Raw genomic sequence first — 23995 nt, 5'->3', positions numbered from 1 at the left:
TAAAGAAACAGGAATATTATCAGTGGGTAAGCACCGCTTGGATTTGGGGGGGGGGGGCAGACTGATGAATGAGCAATATGAGAGTTAGAAGGGCAATAATTTGTGTGCTAGATATCAGTGCTCTTTAATAATAATCTTATATTGGAGAACTCGATATAAGTGTGTAAATCTGATACTGTAAAGGCACCTATCTAAGTAATATTGACAAAATTCAAATGTTAATTACCCTCTGTGTATTAAATAAATAAGAAGTGACATTATGAACAAGAGCTTGATTAGGCTAAGGTGTCCAAATTGGGAAAACAGGGCAATCCGCCTCAATGACTATTACGCTATGACTACTAGGGAATAGCAGAATACAGACATTTAAAGTTCTTTAAATTGTGCATTTGTGCCACAGCAGTTAATTTACCATTTCCACCCTGTGACCCAGTCATACCAATATTTAAATGAAGAGAATCCAGATAAGAAATGGTGTTTGGGTAATATACAGTAATTCGTGTACGTTGGCTACATCCCCTAGCTACGCTATAACATGCTGTTTCAGCCGCAAAGAGCAAGCTTGGAAAAGGAAATAGAGGATTATAAACCAACCACACAGTTATAACAAAAACATTAAATGCCCAATGAGCTGATAACCTAGGAAATATTAACAGTTTGTAAAAACCAAGTGATTAGGTATTACTACAATAAAAACCAAACTGAGAATAAGTAATATGGCACTTCTCTGGACAGAACAAGTGGTAAGAAGCAATGCACTTTACAGATAAAATTCTGATGTGACAAATAAGGGCAGAACACATGTAATTAAAACACAATAACAAAACAGCTAAACCTTTGTAGTTAAAAAAAATGAAGATGAGACTGTCCACAATCCTTTGTGTAAACTGCGGTATGTTGGCATATTACTAGAGACAGAATCTAGCATTTGGTAGGAGAAGCAGTCTCTGATTTTTTGCTGTTAATCTCCAGTTTGTTACCCAACTCCAGTTTTCAGAGACTCCAGGTGAACTTGATGGAGGACTATTGCGAAGTGCACGAGGAGCACACAGGATTTCCCTATTGTAGGCATAAGGAGCGTAAAACTCTGCACATTTTTCTCTGGGAATTTGCAGCAGAGGCCCCAGTAAATACGTAGAATGTCTCTGTGACAATGAGATAAGTCTTGACTGATGGCTAATCCAAGGCCCTGCTGGACTATCTTGAATAGATGTGTGAAATCAGGACCAACCGTAGGGACCAGTGTAGAATGGGGATGGTCTAAACATGACATCTCTACATTTTATAAGGGGCCCATAATGAAAGTCCCGCTAACCAGTACTGTTTCCTCAACAAGGTCATTGATAGTGTCTCTACCCTCTGGCTTGTTAACATCACCAGATGAATTAATTAATTTTGAGTTGATCAAACTCCTCAACTCTCACCGCAGGCCCCTCCGCATTGCTTTGAGAGGTATTAAAGGTATCTTTTATCTCCTGTTTAAGAGAGTATGTGTGGTTATCCGTGAGGAGATTAGTGTATGCAGCATACAGATTAGTTGTGACTCCATGATGAAGTGCTAACAAAGCCCGTTAAGAGTAATTTGTTATTGGGTTTTAAGTTGCGATTGTAATAAACTGCTTTTCTTCAAGTGTAACTGTCCATAAAACACTCCTTGGCTCATACATATGAATGATGTGGCTATGTTGTTGCTCCGTGTAATATTAACGGGGAGAGTGAAGACAGGGTTATACTATGGTGAGAAGCCTGCACGTGGGTGTAATCAGCTCCGTTAAAGACTAGTATGTGTTTTTCAGACCTCTGATTGGGTTTGTGTTATTGTGGCTCACCTTTGTTCTGTGAGCAGCAGATATAAGACATAAAACTCTCACCTCTGTAATGTAACTGCACTTTGTACTCGTCTTGCAAGCCAGGCTAATATGGCGACAGTACATCAGATGGTCTTGTAATCTTATATCTGTTAACTGCCAGGGGTAATCCGGTACCTGTTTAGTACTATCTCTAGTGCTTTGGCACGCCAGCATAGAATAAGCCAGGTTGCTCTTTTCAACTCTGCTTTTCCAGCTGCTCAGTTACGCTGGCTCTATAAAGGCTGCAGTTTTTATTTATATATATATATATATATATATATATATATACAGGTGGCCCTCGGTTTACAACGGTTCAATTTGCACCGTTTCAGAATAACAACCTTTTTTTGAGTCATGTGACTGCTATTGAAAAGCATTGAGAAGCAGTGCATCGATTAAAATAGCCAGTAGGTGGAGCTCTCCGCTTGTGTTGCAGCAAAGATATGCAAGCCAAGCAAGCTGAAATTAATCAGTTTAACCAGACCTGAGCTATCGAGCAGCTTGCAAAGGAACAAGATCTTCCTGTCTATAAATCAGTGCAGAATGGAATGCATAGAAAGAACTGTTTGCAGAAAAATGCAAGTGAAGTCCGTGTTGTGTGATTATTTTATTAGTTTTATAATGCTGTTTAGCAAATGTTTTTGTTCATTTAACTTAGTTTAATTATATATTCTGTGTTGTGTGATTATTTTATTAGGTTTATAATGCTGTTTAGCATTTAAAGTCTTCATTTCAAAGCTTTAAAAATAATGTATTAGGTGTTACTTATGACAATTTTGAGAGGGGCCTGGAACCTATCTCCCTCACTTCCCTTTGACTTACATTATAAACTGGGTTTCAATTTACAACGGTTTCGATTTACAACCATTCCTTCTGGAACCTAACCCCGGCGTAAACTGAAGGCTACCTATATATATATATATATATATATATATATATATATATATATATATATATATACACAGTATGTCTATATGTGTGACTACATATATATTTGTGTATTTATATGTGCATATATGTATTTAAAGACATATATTTAACGCTGTGGCATCTGTTTGCACTCTACAAATAGCCGATAATAATAATAATAATATTAATAATATATACACTTATAAACACATAAATATATATGTACAAACATATAGACATACTGTATATAAATGTATTAGACCCTTTTGCCCTAAAGTAGAGGAAAACATGTAAAATCATATTTATGCAATATTTATATTTATTAAAGGTTTTAACTATGTATTTACTGTAAATATTTCATATTTCAATGTTCTGTACAATGTTTTAAAAACCATCAGATATATGTAGAAATATTTATTTATGAATAACTAGTCCTAAAGCCAGTGTACGCAGGCCATTTTTTGCAATACAGCGGTCCCACCCCTTGCTCTCCCTTTCTCCCCCTCTCTATTGCTCTCTCCCCCATCGCTTTTGCTCTCTCTCTCCCCCATCTCTTTTGCTCTCTCTCTCACCCCCTCTTTTTTGCTCTCTCCCCCCACTCTTTTACACTCTCTCTTCCCCTTTCTTTTGCACTCTCTCTACCCCCTCTCTTTTGCTCTCTCTCTCCCCCCTCTCTTTTGCTTTCAATCCCCCCTTTCTTTTGCTCTCTCTCTCCCCCTCGCTTTTGCTCTCCCCCATCTCTTTTGCTCTCTCTCCCCTCTCTTTTGCACTCTCTCTCCCCCCTCTTTTTTGTTCTCTCCCCCCACTCTTTTGCACTCTCTTCCCCTTTCTTTTGTGCTCTCTCTCTCCCCTCTCTCTCTCTCTCCCCTCTCTTTTGATTTCTCTCTTGCCACTTTTTTTTATACTCTCTCTCTTGCCACTTTATTTTATACTCTCTCTCTCCCCCCTCTTTTGCTCTCTCTCTCCCTCCTCTCTTTTGCTCTCTCCCTCCCCCTTCTCTTTTGCGCTCTCTCTCCCCCTCTCTTTCCCCCCTTTTTTTGCTCTCTCTCCCCCTCTCTTTTGCACTCACTCTCTCCCCCTCTTTTTTGCTTTCTCTCTCCCCCTCTCTTTTGCGCTCTCTCTTCCCCTTCTCTTTTACTCTCTCTCTCCCCCCTCACTTTTGCTCTTTCTCTTCCCCCTTTATTTTAAGCTCTCTCTCTCCCCCTCTCTTATGCTCTCTATCTCCCCACTCTCTTGCTCTCATTCTTTTCCCTTTCTTTTAAGCTCTCTCTCTCACCCTCTCTTTTGTTCTCTCTCTCTCTCCCCCCCTTTCTGTGTCTCTATATCTCTCTCCCTCTCTCTCCCTGTTCCCCCCTCTCTTTTGCTTTCTCTCTACCCCTCTCTTTTGCGCTCTATCTATCCCCCTCTCTTTTGCGCTCTCTCTCTACCACTCTCTTTTGCGCTATCTCTCTCCCCCTTTCTTTTGCTCTCTCCCCCCTCTTTTGCACTCTCTCTCCCCCTCTCTTTTGCTCTCTCTCTCCCCCTCTCTTTTGCTCTCTCTCTCCCCCTCTCTTTTGCTCTCTCCCCCCTCTCTTTTGCTGTCTCTCTCCCCCTCTCTTTTCCTCTCTCTCCCCTCTCTTTTGCTCTCTCTCTCCCCCCTCTTTTTTGATCTCTTACACCCTCCCGCCCGGCCACATCCCCATCACGACACATCAGTCCGTCCCCATCACGATACTCCCGGCCAAGCCCCCCACCAGGGTCGCTTCGGACCACTATCTCATTCTCTGCTGCTCAAGCCCAGGTATGTTTGTCCTTGTGCAGTCTCTACTGCGCATGACTGCATCGGACAAACATACTTGGCCTTTTATTATATAGGATTAGAACACATTCCGTTGTTATTTATTTATAAAATATTTTACCAGGAAGGATACATTGAGATTTCTCTATTTTTTAAGTATGTCCTGGGTCCACAAAACATTGCATTGATACAATAGGGTACAATAAAATACAAAACCAATATTAATACATAACATATGCACAATGTAACATAGAACAGGTAGGAAATATATAATCAACCATGATGGACATTGGAATATGAAATATTCATATTTTCATGGCGGGTTTGCACTAATGAGAATATGTCATGTTGTTTGAGTGAGGGGTGTTTTTTCAAATTTTTTTGCTCCATTGACTTCTATTTGTGAGTTTCAAATTTCGACTTTTTGCGTGATTTGGGTTACTGCTGGAGAAAAAACAGTTTACTTTTAAACCAGCGCAACCCGACTAGAGCAAAAATGAAAATCCTAGTGGATTTTTTGCTATAGCAAAAATGCAAAATACTGCTCCACTTATAATCTTGCCCTTTATAAATAATACTAATGCACATACATACACATCCACACTCATACAATAGACACGCACACATATGTACACGCACACATACAAACAATTACATACACACACATGTGGATGTTGATATCTTGCATGAATTTAAGTCTCCCTTATTTTTTTCAAAGAAAAGTTGGCAACCCGATTTACTGACCAGTTATAGACTCTCATGCTTTGAGATTTCTTCTTCTCTACTGCCATCTAGTGGCACTTTTGTGAATTGGCCAGTAGCTTCATATTTATCCTACAACAGTTTTCAATCTAAACCCTGCCACCAACTATTCACAGACACCTAGAATACGAGTTAGGCGCTCTATAGGGAAATTAACGAATGCAACAAAAGTTGCGTTATTTAACCCTCTATAGCGCAGCCATTGCAAGTTTTGAAACATCCCGCTTGTGCATGCGAGATGGTGGTTTTAAGCTCCATACCGCACACAATTCAAGCGCTGTTTTGACGTGCTTGTGCACACTTTCCCCATAGATATCAATGGGGAGAGCAGGTCAGAAAAAAGTCTAACACCTGCGATCACGGAAAGAAAAGCTCCGTAACGAAGCCCCATTGATATCTATGGGGAAAAAAAAACCTAACGTTTAAACCTAACACCCTAACATAAACACCACGTCTAAATACACCTAATCTGCCCCCCACCAACATCACCGGCACCTGCATAATGTTATTAACGCCTAATCTGCCACCCCCAATACCTCTGCCACCTAAATAAAACTATTAACCCCTAATCTGCCGCTCCCGATATCGCCTCCACAATACTAAAGTTATTAAACCCTATTCCCCTGCACCCCAACATTACCAACACTATAATAAATATATTAACCCCAATTTCACTGCTCCCCGACATCGCCACAACTAAATACAGCTATTAACCCCTAAAACTATGGCCTCCCACATCACTATTACTAAATAAACCTATTAAACCCTAAACTGCCAGCCACCCACATCGCAACAGCCTAAATTAAACTATATTAACCCCTAAACCTAACCCTAACGTAACCCTAAGCCTAAACCTAACCCTAAAGTTACAATAATTAACTAAATAACTCCTATTTAAAACTAAATATTTACCTGTAAACTAAAACCTAAAATAGATACAATATAACTAATAGTTATATTGTATCTATCTTAGGTTTTATATTTATTTTACAGGCAAGTTTGTATTTATTTTAACTAGGTAGAATAGTTAGTAAATAACTATTAACTATTTAATAACTACCTAGCTAAAATAAATACAAATTTACCTGTAAAATAATACCTAACCTGCCTTACACTAAAAACTAACATTACATAAAATAAAAAACACTTAAATTACAAAAATTAAAAAAAACTACCATTACAAAAAATAACAAACGAAATTTTCCAAAACAATAAAAATTATTCCTATTCTAATACCCTTTTTTTAAAAAAAAAAAAAAAAAAAAAAAAAAACCTTGTCTATTATAAACTATTAAGGGCCTTTTGTAGGGCATTGCCCTAAAGTTAACAGCTCTTTTGCTACAAAACAAAACAAACACCCCCTAACAGTATACAAACCCCCACCCTCCAAACCCACAAAATAAAAATTAAGTAAAACCTAATCTACCCATTGACATGAAAAGGGCATTTGTATGGGCATTTAGCTCTTTTGCTGCCCAAGCCCTAATCTGAAAATAAAAAGCCACCCCAAAATGAAAAAAATACATTACACAAAATGACAAATTATCAAAAATAATAAAACTTATTCTTATTCTAATACCCATTTAAAAAAATAAAAATAAAAAAAAAGGAAGTAGAGCTGCTAAAATCCTATTCACTGATTCAAATTTTTCAGCCAATAGGAATGCAAGGGATGCCATTTTGAAACGACTCCCTTGCATTGAAGATTCAGTGTACGGCAACGATCGTATGAAGAGGATGCTCCGCGCCGGATGTCTTCAGGATGGACCCGCTCTCCCGGGATCAAGATAGAAGATGCCGCCTGGATGAAGATAGAAGAGGCTATCTGGATGAAGACTACTCGCCGCCTGGATAAAGATTGTTCAAGCAGGACTTAAAAAACTGTAAGTGGATCGTCAGAGGTTAGTGTTAGGTTTTTTTTAGGTTTTTTTTTTAGATTAAGGTTTGGGCAGCAAAAGAGCTAAATGCCCTTTTAAGGGCAATGTCCATACAAATGCCCTTTTCAGGGCAATGGGTAGATTAGGTTTTCTATAATTAGGTTTTTTTATTTTGGGGGGTTGGTTGGGTGGTGGATTTTACTGTTAGGGGGACTTTGTGATTTTTTTCAGGGAAAAGAGCTGATATCTTTGGGGCAATGCCCCACAAAAGGCCCTTTTAAGGGCTATTGGTAGTTTATTGTAGGCTAGGGTTTTTTTATTTTGGGGGGGCTTTTTTATTTTGATAGGGCTATTAGATAAGGTATAATTCTTTTATATTTTTGATCAATTCGTTTGTTATTTTTTGTAATTTAGTGTTTGTTATTTTTTGTAATTTAGTATTTTTTGTAATTAGATAGTTTGTAATTTTTAGAGTAGTGTTAGGATTTTTTTAATGTGTAGTTTAGTTTTATTTAATTGGTAGATAGTTTAATAATTATTTTAGTTTAATTATTAGTTTAAACTTAGTTCTTTTAATTTGACATTTAATTTAAGATATGGAAATTGTAATTTTAATATAAAGTTAGGGGGTGTTAGGGTTAGGGTTACGTTAGGGTTAAGGTTATGGTTAAGATTAGGAGTTACTAGTTTAATTTAGTTTATTGCAATGTGGGGGCTTTCGGTTTAGGGGTTAATAGTTTACTTTAGTATATTTCGTTGTGGGGTGTTGCGGTTTAGGGGTTAATAGGTTTATTATAGTAGCGGTGGTGTAGGGCTTAATATCTTTAGTACAGTGGGGGCGATGTGGGCGGATGGCAGATTAGGGGTTCATAATATTTAAATAGTGTTTGCGATGCGGGAGGGTGGCGGTTTAGAGGTTAATAACTTTATTATAGTGGTGACGATGTCGGGAGCAGCAGATTAGGGTTAATAAATTTAATATAGTATTTGCGATGCGGGAGGGCCTCGGTTTAGGGGTTAATAGGTAGTTTATGGGTGTTTAGTGTATTTTGTAACACTTTAGTTATGAGTTTTATGTTACAGTTTTGTAGCGTAAAACTCATAACTACTGGTCTCAGATTGCGGAACGGATAGTGTCGGTATAGGCTGCAACGCTAGCTTTTTAGCCTCACCACAAAACTCGTAATGGCAGCGCTATGGAAGTCCCATAAAAAAACGTTATTTTTACGTGTGCCGGACTAATTTTGTGGTACAGGCTAAAAGGCTTGCGGTACAGCTATACCGAGAAAACTTGTAATGGCTGCAGTGCTGTTTTAACGCTGAAATGTCAATTTTTTCAGCGTTAAAACCCAAACGCACAACTCGTAATCTAGTTGAGAGGCAGTATTATTTTTCTGGTTTGGTGTTTATTCTGCAGCTGCTGGCTTTGTCTGATACATTTCTATGTCTGCTCATGCAAGAGATTGTTTGTGTGTTATTTTATTATACTATCTATCAACTGGGCTCTCTCTATTATCTTCCTTATGAAAGTTGATACATTTTTTAAAGGAATCTCTCCTTAGTCTGCATCCACAATGTCAACAAAACTAAAACATATAGACAAGAAACAGAGATGTGGTGGAAATACATTCAGAACCCCTCCCTCCAGACAAAGATATTGTTCAGGAATCATCTCAATCCCTTCTAGAGAGGCTGAAACCTTTCTTCTTACTGAAAATGGAAGCATTGCATCCTGGAATGGACATGCTCACCGACAAAGTATGCCAGTGCTCCTCTCGTCTGCAACAAGCAGAACAAAGAATCTCTGATGTTGAAGACACGCAACAGATTACTTCTATTTCTCTCCAATGGCTTGAAAGCCAAAACTCTATTCTTTAAGAAAAGATGGATGATCTGGACAATAGGTAATATTGTAACAATTTGAGAGCAGTGGGACTTCCTGAATCCCTTAAAGGATCTGATGGAATTAACCTTATTAACTCTCCCAAGATTGCTGCACATGAACCTAGTTCACCTACCTCTGGATGTTGAGAGAGCTCACAGAATTGGTACAGAGCCATCTCTGACCAGACCCAACCAAAAACCTAGACACATTTTTTTACAAATTGCTGAAGATATAACTATACTGCCGGTGAACAGTTCCAAAAAAGATCTTACTTATAAGGGTCACAAGTTACTTCTTTTACAGAACTTTTTGGCAGAGGTTGCCTGCAAGAGGAAGGATGTTGCATTATTCAGCACTAAACTCCACAATCAAGGCAGAAAAGTCTCTTTGCTCTATTCTCCCAATTTGCACATAGAAACTGCTGTGGGTCCTAATTTTTTTCTCAATACACAAAGTTCAGAAAAGCCACGGTTGTTTGACAACTCAAATGTTACTGTGTTTCCGATCCTGACCTATATACATGACAGAGTTTATAGTGTGCTTTTTCATGTAGTATACCTAGATTATGAAGCGCACTCTCTTTTCCAATCATTTCTTTTTTTTGTTCCATTGTTGAACTCTACTGGTTAATAGTTTTCTATTGTTATTTGTTTTCTATGTCGAAAGGAAGCGGGTATACTGTTTAATGTTTGTATGGTCAATTTGTACAATAATTAAGTATTCTTGTCTTTTTCCCTTCACTAAAAGCCAAGGGAGGAACATGAAGTGCCTGCCTGGTGCAGTGGTGGACTTTGATGATGACAGATTTCTACTTCTCAATACCTTGGACTCTAAGTTGACTTCTCCACATTCTTTGTTAATACACCCACACTATTCTTGCCACTTCCCTTACTCTGAGCTCTGTGTTTATGCCATTTGTATTGATACTCCTTACCCTTCAGTCATGACTCTCTAAATATTCTATTGTCCACTCAGTTAAGATTGTTTTGTGGAACGTGGGAGGTATTACCTATCCGACCAAATTTATCATTATACTACAACACCTGAAAAAGTCTACACACTGATGTTGCTTTATTTCAGATCATGCACCTATATGACTGACGCAGAGAGACAGGTGTTTCCCTACATACTTATACCATAGTTTAAATTTTAAAAAACACCTGAGGATATAGTGTAGCACTCTTAATTGTCAACATGTTGACAATCCCAGTTTGTTCTGGAACGACTCTATGGCTGTACTGAGAAGCCAAATGACGGTATTTAAGGCCCAATAGATTTCACAGCGCAAGAAGCTAGATGAGGGCACAATGCCTGACTTGATTCAGATACTATGAACTGAAAAAACTAGAGATGGGCTTCAGTCTTTTTTTATGTAACATATCAGCTGTCTAAAGTTTTCATTACCTATAGATAAAAGGGGCTTGAAACTTTCAAATGTACAATGGTACAACTGGGCCACTCTAGCCACCCTTGTCTTTGATTAGCTAGTGGGAAGATTGTACTTTAATACCCAGGCTTTAGAGGAAACCATAATACACCCACTACACATAGCTTTCTTACCCCAAGCTCTGTTTCAGTCTCTTTCACAGATTTTGAGAAATAACTCTTTATGGGCCTGGGCTAGATTATGGAAGTGGTGGGGATACATAAATATTTATAGGAAATAACACAGTCCCCATAGACCTCAATGTAAAGGTCAGTGCTGTTTTTTTTCTAACACCCCACGCCCACCAACTTTAACCCCTAAAAACTGCTTTGTGCAGTTACTTTTATTTATTTTTTTAAAAATGCTACATTTTCGGAGCGCTAATTGCTGCAGCGAACTTGCGGTAGCAATAACCAGCCACTTGTGATGACTGGTTATTTATCGCTTGCCCGTAAACGGACGAATTTGCCCATTTACGGGCCCACAATAAATTTGTGTTCCACTTCTAATCTAGACTAAAATGTACCATGAGACTAAACACTGCAATGCTCTGAGTCAAAAGGTGACAATAGATATTATACTTTATTTAAGTTCCAGTAAGCCCTAGAATTTATTGTGGACAGAGGGGGTACTGTTTCAGGTAGTAAGTATTTACTATCACCTAGATTACAAGTTTTGCGTTATAGAGGGTATTTAACAAGCGCAACAAAAGTTGTGTTATTTCACCCTCCAGAGCGCTGCCATTACAAGTTTTAGAAAAGACGGCTTGTGCGTGTGATATGATTGCATTAAGCTCCATACTGCACAAAATCATTGACATCAATGGGGAGAGAGTGTTAGAAAAAAAACCTAACACCTGTGATCGCAGAATGAAAACCATTGATGTCTATGGGGAAAAAAGTTATGTTTAAACCTAACATCCTAACATAAACCCCACGTCTAAACACCCCTAATCTGCTGCCCCCAACATCGCCGACACCTACATAATGTTATTAACCCCTAATCTGCCGCTCCTGATATCGCTGCCACCAAAATAAATCTATTAACCCGTAATCTGCCGCTCCCGATATCTCCACCACTATACTAAAGTTATTACCCCCTATTCCCCCACACCCCAACATCGCCCACACTATAATAAAGATATTAACCCCTATTCCGCCGCTCCCGAACATCGCCGTCACTAAATAAAGCGATTAACCCCTAAACCTCTGGCCTCCCATATCACTACCACTAAATAAACCTATTAACCCCTAAACCACCAGCCCCCCACATTGCAACAACCTAAATTAAACTATTAACCCCTAAACCTAACCGGAACCCTAATCCTAAACCTAACACCCCCTAACTTTAACATAATTAAAATAGAGCTAAACTAAAGTTACAACTATTAACTAAATAATACCTATTTAAAACTAAATACAAACTTACATGTGAAATAAAACCTAAGCTTGCTACAATATAACAAATAGTTATATTGTAGCTAGCTTAGGTTTTATTTTTATTTCACAGTTAAGTTTGTATTTATTTTAACTAGGTAGACTAGTTAGTAAATAGTTATTAACTATTTACTAACTACCTAGTTATAATAAATACAAACTTAACTGTGAAATAAAACCTAAGCTGCCTTACACTAAAATCTACCATTACAAAAAATAAAAAACGCTAAAATTACAAAAAATAAAAAAACCTTCCATTACAAAAAAGAAAAAACATTAAAATTACAAAAAATAAAAAAACCTTCCATTACAAAAAATAACAAACGAAATTATCCAAAATAATAAAAATTATTCCTAGTCTAATACCCTGTTTAAAAAAAAAAAAAACACCCCAAAATTTTGTAGGCCCTTGAAAAGGCCTTTTGTAGAGTATTGCCCTAAAGAAATCAGCTCTTTTCCTACAAAAGAAAAACAAACACCCCCTAACAATATACAAACCCCCACCCCCTAAACCCACAAAATAAAAATAAAGTAAAACCTAATCTACCCATTGCCCTGAAAAGGGCATCTGTATGGGCATTGCCCTTAAAAGGGCATTCAGTCATTTTGCTGTCCATTAAAAATAAAAAATGGCTATTTTAGAAAAAAAAATTTTTTTTACACAAAATAACAGGAGCGGCGGAATACGGGTTAATATCTTTATTATAGAGTGGTTGATGTTGGGGTGTGGGGAATAGGGGTTAATAACTTTAGTATAGTGGTAACGATGTCGGGGAGCTGCAGAATAGGGGTTAATACATTTTATTAGTGGCGGCGATGTTGGGAGCGGTAGATTAGGGTTAATAACTTTAATATAGTATTTGCGATGCGGGAGGGACTCAGTTTAGGGGTTAATAGGTAGTTTATGGGTGTTAGTGTACTTTGTAACACTTTAGTTATTTAGTTTTATGTAACAGTTATTTTTTAAATTAAAAAGCCCTGAGTATTTTTACGTTTAGTTATTACCCAGTATGACTTGTAAACTTTATGCATTTGTATTGTAGGTTTGAATTATATTTGCTTTTGAAATGCCATGAAAAAAAAAATGTCTGACCAAAAAATATTATGGCTAAAAAGACCAGTTGAAAGCTAAACCTACCTAGGTTTAGCTTTCAACAAAGAATACCAAGAGAGCAAAGCAGATTTGGTGATTCAAGTAAATTGTAAAATTGTTTACAATTGCATGTTCTGTCTGAATAATTAAAGTTTTTTTTTTTACTTGACTCTCCCTTTAATATAACAGTGTTGGTTATTTTTTTGGTGCAGAACTGGGGAATGAGTGACTATCTTTTTAAACAATAAAAACATTTGGGTACACTCTTCCTTTAATAATATCCAGTTTTTTTCCTGATATCCTTGTATGTAGTAGTTTGTTTCAAGGTATCTCCATTGGTTCCTCTGTTGTGGATAGTGAAGAACAGAAGTGGTTTAGTCCCTCAGCCTTCTCTCTGTCACTGCTAATCATGCTACGCTTCTCACATGTTAATGTACTTATATTTTCCTTCTTAGATTTGTATGAAATGAAATATAACCAGAGCATCTTTTTTACTTATACTTAGATTTATTAATCCCATAAAAAACTATGGGGCATATTTATCAAGCCCCTTGTTTCCAGGCGAGCCTTTAGACCGCTGCTCCAGAACTTCTCCGCCTGCTCTGAGGCCGCGGACAGAAATCAACCCGATCGAATACCCCCCCTGCTAGCGGCCGTGAATCTGCAGGGGGCAGCAATGCACCAGCAGTTCACAAGAACTTCTGGTGCATTGATAAATGCCAACAGCGTATGCTATCGGCATTTATCAATGTGCGGCGGATATTATACGTTACTTTGTATCATGTCCGCTCACACATTGATAATTATACACCATAGACTTTAGTCATGCTTTTCAAAAGGGGGGGGGGGGTTCACATAATTTTTGTCTACCTACTACCTAATTGATTCAACAGTTTGTAAACATCCATATACTTTATTAGCTTTATTAAATGACCAGTAAATACAGCAGAACTGAATAACTGACACATGCACAATAAAAAGACAATGTAATATGAAATGAGCAGTAGAATTTTTTCCTGGCACATTTCAAAGTTAGAAGGGACAGTCTACTCCAGAATTTGTATTGTTTAAATAGATAGATAATCCCTTTATAACCCATTCCCCAGTTTTGTATAACCAACACTGTTAAAGTAATCAACTTTTTACCTCTGTAATTACCTGCGGCTAGATTTGGAGTTTTGTCGGTAACGACCCGAAAATCTAACGTCGGCTTTTTTCTGGCCGCACCATAAAAATAACTCTGGTATTGAGAGTCCACATAAAGGCTGCGTTAGGCTCCAAAAAAGGAGCGTAGAGCATTTTTAACGCAGCTTCAACTCTCAATACCAGAGTTGCTTACGCAAGCGGCCAGCCTCAAAAACGTGCTCGTGCACGATTCCCCCATAGAAAACAATGGGGCTGTTTGAGCTGAAAAAAAACCTAACACCTGCAAAAAAGCCGCGTTCAGCTCTTAACGCAGCCCCATTGTTTGCTATGCGGAAACACTTCCTACGTCTGCACCTAACACCCTAACATGTACCCCGAGTCTAAACACCCCTAACCTTACACTTATTAACCCCTAATCTGCCGCCCCCGCTATCGCTGACACCTGCATTTTATTTTTAACCCCTAATCTGCCGCTCCGTAAACCGCCGCTACTTACATTATCCCTATGTACCCCTAATCTGCTGCCCCTAACACCGCCGACCCCTATATTATATTTATTAACCCCTAATCTGCCCCCCACAACGTCGCCTCCACCTGCCTACACTTATTAACCCCTAATCTGCCGAGCGGACCGCACCGCTACTATTATAAAGTTATTAACCCCTAATCCGCCTCACTAACCCTATAATAAATAGTATTAACCCCTAATCTGCCCTCCCTAACATCGCCAACACCTAACTTCAATTATTAACCCCTAATCTGCCGACCGGAGCTCACCGCTATTCTAATAAATGGATTAACCCCTAAAGCTAAGTCTAACCCTAACACTAACACCCCCCTAAATTAAATATAATTTTAATCTAACGAAATTAATTAACTCTTATTAAATAAATTATTCCTATTTAAAGCTAAATACTTACCTGTAAAATAAACCCTAATATAGCTACAATATAAATTATAATTATATTGTAGCTATTTTAGGATTAATATTTATTTTACAGGCAACTTTGTAATTATTTTAACCAGGTACAATAGCTATTAAATAGTTAAGAACTATTTAATAGTTACCTAGTTAAAATAATAACAAAATTACCTGTAAAATAAATCCTTACCTAAGTTACAATTAAACCTAACACTATACTATCATTAAATTAATTAAATAAAATACCTACAATTACCTACAATTAAACCTAACACTACACTATCAATACATTAATTAAATACAATACCTACAAATAAATACATTTAAATAAACTAACTAAAGTACAAAAAATAAAAAAGAACTAAGTTACAAAAAATAAAAAAATATTTACAAACATAAGAAAAATATTACAACAATTTTAAACTAATTAGACCTACTCTAAGCCCCCTAATAAAATAACAAAGACCCCCAAAATAAAAAAATGCCCTACCCTATTCTAAATTAGTAAAGTTCAAAGCTCTTTTACCTTACCAGCCCTGAACAGGGCCCTTTGCGGGGCATGCCCCAAAAAGTTCAGCTCTTTTTCCTGTAAAAAAAAAACATACAATACCCCCCCCCAACATTACAACCCACCACCCACATACCCCTAATCTAACCCAAACCCCCCTTAAATAAACCTAACACTATGCCCCTGAAGATCTTCCTACCTTGTCTTCACCATACCAGGTTCACCGATCCGTCCTGAAGAGCTCCTCCGATGTCCTGATCCAAGCCCAAGCGGGGGGCTGAAGAGGTCCATGATCCGGCTGAAGTCATCATCCATGCGGGAGCTGAAGAGGTCCATGATCCGGCTGAAGTCTTCATCCAAGCGGGGCAGAAGAGGTCTTCCATCCGATTGAAGTCTTCATCCAAGCGGGATCTTCTATGGTCATCCATCCGGAGCGGAGCGGCAGGATCCTGAAGACCTCCGACGCAGAACATCCATCCTGGCCGACGACTGAACGACGAATGACGGTTCCTTTAAATGACGTCATCCAAGATGGCGTCCCTCGAATTCCGATTGGCTGATAGGATTCTATCAGCCAATTGGAATTAAGGTAGGAATATTCTGATTGGCTGATGGAATCAGCCAATCAGAATCAAGTTCAATCCGATTGGCTGATCAGAATATTCCTACCTTAATTCCGATTGGCTGATAGAATCCTATCAGCCAATCGGAATTCGAGGGACGCCATCTTGGATGACGTCATTTAAAGGAACCGTCATTCGTCGTTCAGTCGTCGGCCAGGATGGATGTTCCGCGTCGGAGGTCTTCAGGATCCTGCCGCTCCGCTCCGGATGGATGACCATAGAAGATCCCGCTTGGATGAAGACTTCAATCGGATGGAAGACCTCTTCTGCCCCTCTTGGATGAAGACTTCAGCCGGATCATGGACCTCTTCAGCTCCCGCTTGGATGATGACTTCAGCCGGATCATGGACCTCTTCAGCCCCCCGCTTGGGCTTGGATCAGGACATCGGAGGAGCTCTTCAGGACGGATCGTTGAACCTGGTATGGTGAAGACAAGGTAGGAAGATCTTCAGGGGCTTAGTGTTAGGTTTATTTAAGGGGGGTTTGGGTTAGATTAGGGGTATGTGGGTGGTGGGTTGTAATGTTGGGGGGGGTATTGTATGTTTTTTTTTACAGGAAAAAGAGCTGAACTTTTTGGGGCATGCCCCGCAAAGGGCCCTGTTCAGGGCTGGTAAGGTAAAAGAGCTTTGAACTTTAGTAATTTAGAATAGGGTAGGGCATTTTTTTATTTTGGGGGTCTTTGTTATTTTATTAGGGGGCTTAGAGTAGGTGTAATTAGTTTAAAATTGTTGTAATATTTTTCTTATGTTTGTAAATATTTTTTTATTTTTTGTAACTTAGTTCTTTTTTATTTTTTGTACTTTAGTTAGTTTATTTAAATGTATTTATTTGTAGGTATTGTATTTAATTAATGTATTGATAGTGTAGTGTTAGGTTTAATTGTAGGTAATTGTAGGTATTTTATTTAATTAATTTAATGATAGTATAGTGTTAGGTTTAATTGTAACTTAGGTTAGGATTTATTTTACAGGTAATTTTGTTATTATTTTAACTAGGTAACTATTAAATAGTTCTTAACTATTTAATAGCTATTGTACCTGGTTAAAATAATTACAAAGTTGCCTGTAAAATAAATATTAATCCTAAAATAGCTACAATATATTTATAATTTATATTGTAGCTATATTAGGGTTTATTTTACAGGTAAGTATTTAGCTTTAAATAGGAATAATTTATTTAATAAGAGTTAATTAATTTTGTTAGATTAAAATTATATTTAATTTAGGGGGGTGTTAGTGTTAGGGTTAGACTTAGCTTTAGGGGTTAATCCATTTATTAGAATAGCGGTGAGCTCCGGGCGGCAGATTAGGGGTTAATAATTGAAGTTAGGTGTCGGCGATGTTAGGGAGGGCAGATTAGGGGTTAATACTATTTATTATAGGGTTAGTGAGGCGGATTAGGGGTTAATAACTTTATAATAGTAGCGGTGCGGTCCGCTCAGCAGATTAGGGGTTAATAAGTGTAGGCAGGTGGAGGCGACGTTGTGGGGGGCAGATTAGGGGTTAATACATATAATATAGAGGTCGGCGGTGTTAGGGGCAGCAGATTAGGGGTACATAGCTAAAATGTAGGTGGCGGCGCTTTGCGGTCGGCAGATTAGGGGTTAATTATTGTAGGTAGCTGGCGGCGACGTTGTGGGGGGCAGATTAGGGGTTAATAAATATAATACAGGGGTCGGCGGTTTTAGGGGCAGCAGATTAGGGGTACATAAGTATAACGTAGGTGGCGGTCGGCAGATTAGGGGTTAAAAAAATTTAATCGAGTGGCGGCGATGTGGGGGGGCCTCGGTTTAGGGGTACATAGGTAGTTTATGGGTGTTAGTGTACTTTAGAGTACAGTAGTTAAGAGCTTTATGAACCGGCGTTAGCCCAGAAAGCTCTTAACTACTGACTTTTTTCCTGCGGCTGGAGTTTTGTCGTTAGATTTCTAACGCTCACTTCAGACACGACTCTAAATACCGGAGTTAGAAAGATCCCATTGAAAAGATAGGATACGCAATTGACGTAAGGGGATCTGCGGTATGGAAAAGTCGCGGCTGAAAAGTGAGCGTTAGACCCTATTTTGAGTGACTCCAAATACCGGAGTTAGCCTAAAACCAGCGTTAGGAGCCTCTAACGCTGGTTTTCACGGCTAACGCCAAACTCCAAATCTAGGCCCTGGTTTCTAAGCCTCTGCAGTTCTTTTGACAGACTTGCATTTTAGCCAATCAGTGCTGACTCTTAAATAACTCCTGAAATAAGAGTCAGTTCAACGGTTTAGAAATTAGCATATGAGCCTACCTAGGTTTAGCTTTCCACAAAGAATACTAAACAAGCAAAGCAAATTTGATGATAAAAGTAAATTGCAAAGGTGTTTAAAATTGCATGCCCTATTGGAATCATTTAAGTTTAATTTTTAAGTAGACTGTCCCTTTAATCCAATTTTCCCTCCCCCTGTATCCTCTGACAGCCATCAGCCAATCACAAAATGCATTTACATATATACTGTGCGTTTTGCACATGCTCAGTAGGAGCTAGAGCCTTAGAGAGCGTGTATGTAAAATAATGTGCTTGTTTTGATAATGGAAGTATATTACATAAAAAAATTTTAATTGCTTTCTTTTTGGAGTCATGAAACTTTAATTATACCTTTTGTGGCCCTTTTAATTGAAGATTTTGCTGATCCAATTTGATATAAAATCCAGGTGTATAACCAAGAATTCAAAGACCTCAAGAGAAATATTACAAAACACTTTTTATGGCTCTTCCAGTGAACTGTAACTATGAAGATTAGCATTTATGTGATACTATACGAGTGTAAATGTTTTATTTAATGTTGCTATTCTTTTCCCCATCAGATTTATATATGACTTATTCAACCTTGGTTAAAGGATTCTAAACACTTTAACCCAGATTACAAGATGTTGCGGTTTGGTGCGGTACGGCTATACCAGTGAAAAATTGGCCATTGTGCGTGGAGTGGCAGGTCTCCCGTATTACAAGTTGCGGCGGTATAGTTATACTACAAGCGTTTTAGCCTGTAAGGCAACGATCCATTCCACACTCAAAAAATTACTTTTGAGTGCGGGATTTCCATACCGCTGTATTACAGGTTGTGCGGTCCGGCTAAAATGCTTGCGTTATGGTCTATACCACCAGGATCCATTCCGCAATCTGAGACCAGTAGTTATGGATTTTGCAAAATTATATGTTTCACAAAACTCATAACTAAAATGTTACAAAGTACACTAACACCCATAAACTACCTATTAATCCCTAAACCGCCAACCTCCCGTATCGCAAATACTATATTAAATTTATTAAACCCTAATCTACCGCCCACCCACATAGCCAACACTATAAAAAGCTATTAACCCCTAAACTGCCGCCCCTCACATCGCTACTACTATAATTAACCCTTAAACTGCCTTTTAACCCCTAAACTGCCGGCCCCCCACATCGCAAATCACTAAATTAAACTATTAACCCCTAAACCTAACACCCCACTAACTTTAAATTTAATTTACAATATAACTATCTTAAAATAAATAAAAACTTACCAGTGAAATTAAAAAAAAATAAGATTAAACTATAAATAAACCTAACATAACTATTTTAATAAAATAAACTACAAATTAAAAAAAACTAAATTACAAGATTAAAAAAACCTAACACTACGAAAAAATTTAAAAAATCTAACAGTACCAAAAAAACCAAATTCAAATCAGCCAATAGGATGAGTGCTGCTTAAATCCTATTGACTGATTTGAGCTTTAGTTTATTAGTAGCAATGTGGGGGGCCTGCGGTTTAGGGTTTAATAGGTTTAGTTTATAAATAATGATGTGTGGGCATGGCGGTTTAGGCGTTAATAACTTTAATTAGTGTTGGCGATGTTGATTGCGGTGGATTAGGGGCGTCTAGACTAGGGGGTTATGTTAGGGTGTTAGGTTTTAACATAACTTTCTTTTCCCCATAGACATCAATGGGGATTGCGGTATAGTGATCTCCATTCCGCGATCACAGGTGTTGGTCTTTTTCAGACACTTTCTCCCCATTGATGTCTATGGGGTAAAGCGTGCACGAGCACGTAAAGTCAGGCCTTGGGTTTTGTGCGGTATGGAGCTTAACGCACCATACCGCACAACAAGAGAAAGTTTTTCAGTAACTTGTAATGGCAGCGCTATGGAGAGTGCGATAACGCTATTTTTTTGTGTTATTTACGCACCCGGTTTAGTGCACAACTTGTAATCTTGGTTATAATTAGCATTAGAATAGATTAACATGTACCTAAGTGTAAAAACAAGAAGTTCTGAAGATCATGAAATACATTTTAAGCTTAAGATTTTAGTACCATCCCCTTTAACACCATGTTTCCTGCAGTTGTTTTTCAATCATCCCCCCACCACCATTAACACCAATATGACACAAGTATTTAAATTAGCTACAAAGAAAGGGCATTTCCAGCATGATGCTTTCTCTAAAATCAACACTCAACTGTGTTTAAAGGGACGTGAAACTCAAAATGTTTGTTTATTGATTCAAACAGCATTGTTTTGTTTTGTTTTAAATCCACTTTTACTTCTTTCATTTTGTGTCCTTTGCTAAAAAGTAGGTAAGTAAGCTTAGGAGAATGCACGTGTCTGCAGCACTGTATGAAAGCAGTTTTGTAAGAATGCTATACATTTGCAAGAGCACTAGATGGCAGCCGTATGCTCTATCTGTCTCTGACACTACATTGGAGAAACAGGACAAAAAGAATAAATCTACATTGTTTCACATTCACCAACAAAATAATGGATACACCAGAAGGGAAACATTCAATGAACACCATCACAATGTTCAGGAGTTTAAAATAAAAGTACTGAATAACAAATTCATAAGTATATCTGACTCTTTCAATGCAGGATGGTACCTGACCGTTGTCATTATAAACTCTTAGAATTCCTAAGGAAATGGTAACTCTAATTTCTTGATATTAAAACACTCAGAACTATTTAATCTTTTAGATGACTAGTATAATACTCCCTAGGGATGGGCAAATGTGTTTATATCCGAATTCGAATGTTAGAACGAATGTTATTGTAGAAATTTGATTTACATAATAGAATGTTGATAAGAACGAATATTCTTAAAAATTCGATTTTCGAATGTTATTTACAGTTTTCGAATGTCACATTCGAATTTGAATGTCACATTCGAATTTGAATGTTACATTCGAATATCACATTTGAATTCAAATATTACATTTCTAAAACACAATTGTAGACTAGAGACACTATTTCGAATGTCACATTTGAATCGAATATCACATTTGAATCGAATGTCACATTCGAATTCGAATATTACATTTATAAAACACAGTATTGACTAGAAATACTATTTCGAATTCGAATGTCACATTCGAATCGAATATCACAATCGAATCGAATATCACATTTAAAACACAGTATTAGACTGGAAATACTATTTCAAATTCGAATGTGACATTTGAATTTGAATGTAGCATTCAAATTCGAATATTACATTTATTAAACACAGTTGTAGACTAGAAATACTATTTCAAATTCGAATGTCACATTCAAATTTGAATATTAAATTTCAAAATTGAATGAATACATAGCTAAACATTTTATTATTCGAACAAATATTTTCGAATTTTATTGAAAAATTCGAAAATGAAAATTCGAAAATAGAATGTTAGAATGTTATATAAACATTCGAAATTCAATTCGAATGAACGAATGTATCAAAATTCGTTTTAAATTTCGAATTTTTAGAAACATTCGCCCATCCCTAATACTCCCTACACAGCAGATACAGATAGCCTCTTACTACATAAGTGACAGCATCATCCTGCACTCTGCTTACCCCTTCCTTAACATGATTACTTATGTATAACAAACATTTTCACACATCACTTACGCAATTCTATGCAATTTATTAGCCCTGTGATGAAGACGTAACATAGTGTAACATAGAAGATGAGATTGAAAAAAAGACAGAATTCCATCAACTTCAGCCTATACAAATCATAATCTATTTACAAAAAAACCTCCAGTTGATCTTAAATTAATTCCATTAAAAAGGTGACCCATTTAACACACGCAATCATACCCCTTAATTCTGTTTCTAGCCAGAAATGTATCTAAACCATTTTTAAATGTATCTAAGGTATTGGCATTTACTACCTCCTTATGTAATTTAATTGCAGTGAAAAAAAAAACATTTACATTACTAGAGATTAAAATCTCCTCTAGCCTTAAATTGTGACCTCTTGTCACAAACAATTTTCTTATAATAAACAGAGCTTCTGCCATCTATTTATGGGTCTTGAATTTTTTTATATAAATTAATCATGTCACCTCTCAAGTGCCTTTTTTCTAGAGAAAACAGGCCCAGGTTTGCTAACCTCTCCTCATAGCTTAAATTATCCATTCCCCTTATTAGTTTCTAATTCTGCAATGTCTTTTTTAGGGATTTCAACAAACTCTCCTGTTGTCAATATTGTCTGGTAGCGTTCTCTTTAACGAAACCCCTTTGTGATCAAGCAGGAATAATTCTGAGGTAGATACCGTATCTTCATTTAGTATCTGTATCCCCATGCTACTTTAGCGGCATCCTTGCTCACCTCTCTATGAGCCATGTTACCAGAGCGTCCTCTGATATAGGGGTGAGGTTACTCCTTGACAGGGTAATGTTCTGACAATGTATCAAACACAAAAGTTACAATCTTTCAATAAAATATCTTTCACGCTCCAAATGGCGTCATACACCAGCATCTGAGCTCCTGTAATTTCTAATACAATGTGCTCATGTATAGTCTGTTTATGAGAGCTGCTGACTCTACATAACATTGACATGTTTCAGCAGCACTCAGCCTTTCTCAGAGGTTTCTACCTTGTAACAGCTACATGTTTTATACATTTTGAAAAACATTTTTATACTGTAGACATGGGCATCCAGAGGTTGGGGGCAAGAGGGGGCAACTGCACCACCTGGATTCCTACTCCTCATATTTTAAATTCAGGCACATTGATTTGCAGCTTATAAGGCTTCAACATATCCTATTTACATTAGTGCTGACATGTTTACAGGCACTGTTTATAAATAAAATGGTATACGTTATCTATTCCTTCCTACTTTCTTGTGTCTGATTCTGCACAAAGTCTCACCAGAGGCCACCATTCTGCCCCTATGCCTCTCCTTCTGTGTGTGCTGTATGTACACACTCAGGCACAGTGGCTGAGATCCGAGGGGGCTGGTCTTGTGAGTGAGAGGTAGTCTAGTGTTGCCAGGGAGCTGCAGTTAGACTAGTGTTGTCTCCACCCTTAATACACCTCTTACCCCACAGAGGCTGTGCTGGAAACCTAATGCAGGTCAAGTAGAGGCTCCTCAGAGGTATGTAGCATTTTTAATACAAAATCATCTTGTTTTTCTGGTGTGACCTTAATATATATTTCTGTATTTGAACATTAAAAATGCTGTCCATTTTTACTACTAATTTAACTTCTCCAAACTGCAACAAGCAACATAGCACAACTTCTTCCTGTTGATTGGGGGCACTGGTGTGAAGGAAAATCTCCTGCCTATACTCTGCTGCATGGGGAGGCCTGAGGTCAGAGTGGGCTTTACACTGTTTATATATTCATGTGAACTAAGTACATAGATACACACTGCTTTCAGGACTGTTTATTTTATTTTTTCTGTGATGTTTTCTGGTATCTACAGCCTTTCTCCAAACTGCTGACAAATTAGAAAGCTATAATTTATTGCACATATCATGTATATATATATATATATAT

The sequence above is a fragment of the Bombina bombina genome, chromosome 3, assembly GCF_027579735.1.
Source record: "Bombina bombina isolate aBomBom1 chromosome 3, aBomBom1.pri, whole genome shotgun sequence".
In the NCBI taxonomy this organism is placed as follows: Eukaryota; Metazoa; Chordata; class Amphibia; order Anura; family Bombinatoridae; genus Bombina; species Bombina bombina.
This window is presented reverse-complemented; position numbering follows the sequence as displayed.